We start from the raw sequence: 1,002 nt of genomic DNA, 5'->3' as shown, positions 1-1,002 counted from the left end.
TTTATAGGATTTGACCTGCAATGAAGATTAAGGGTTACTATCAGTCTTCGGTCACAAACAGACATTCAGAAAACCCAGGGAGGAATCAATCTAAGACTAAGTTACTCAGTTTTCTCTAAGCAATGTTATTCAGATCGGTAGTGAACAGAATACACATTCACCCTTTTTGGGGAGGAGTGGGGGGGAGATGGCCTGTGCTTGCTGAGACCCACACGTGGGGCTCTTCTGCACAACTCCCAGCATACCCTGCAGGCTCCCAGGGCTGGCAGAGACTGCTGAACCCAGCTGAGCACCCTGGCTACCCCTGATTGGTTGCTGGGCACAGGCAAACATGTCACCAACCCCGCACTACCTCACTGCAGACCCTGCCCCTGCTGCACCCCGAGGCTTCCAGAAGAGCCCCAGAACAAGTGCCGTCATAGTTTCATAGTTTCTAGGGTCAGAAGGGACCTGAGCAGATCATCGAGTCTGACCACCTGCCACAGGCAGGAAAGAGTACTGGGGTCAAACGACTATCTAGCCTCCTTTTAAATACCCCAAGGGTAGGAGTGAGCACCACCTTCCTTTTGATGTTGGTTCCAGATCCTAGCCACTCTGGCAGTGAAGTAGCGCATCCTGATACCTAGCCTGAATCTACTCTCCGTCAACTTATGGCTGTTATTCCTCATTACTCCTGGTAGTGCTTGGGGGAACAGGGACTCCCCCAATGCCTGTTGGTCCCCCTTGGCCAGTTTGTAGATGGCCACCAGATCCCCTCTCAGCCTTCTCTTGCGGAGGCTGAACACGTTCAGGCCCCATAGCCTCTCCTCATAGGGCCTGCCCTGCTGCCCCCTGATCATGCAAGTGGCCTCCTCTGGACCCTCTCCATGTTGTCCACATCCCTCTTGAAGTGCGGCGCCCAGAACTGGATGCAGTACTCCAGCTGTGGCCTGACCAGTGCCGCATAGAGGGGGAGGATCTTTGGACCTGCTCGAGATGCATCTGTGGATGCATGACAAGGTG

This window comes from Gavialis gangeticus, unplaced genomic scaffold (assembly GCF_001723915.1).
Source record: "Gavialis gangeticus isolate Ggan-Ray unplaced genomic scaffold, GavGan_comp1, whole genome shotgun sequence".
Lineage (NCBI taxonomy): Eukaryota > Metazoa > Chordata > Crocodylia > Gavialidae > Gavialis > Gavialis gangeticus.
Note: the sequence above shows the minus strand (reverse complement) of the source record.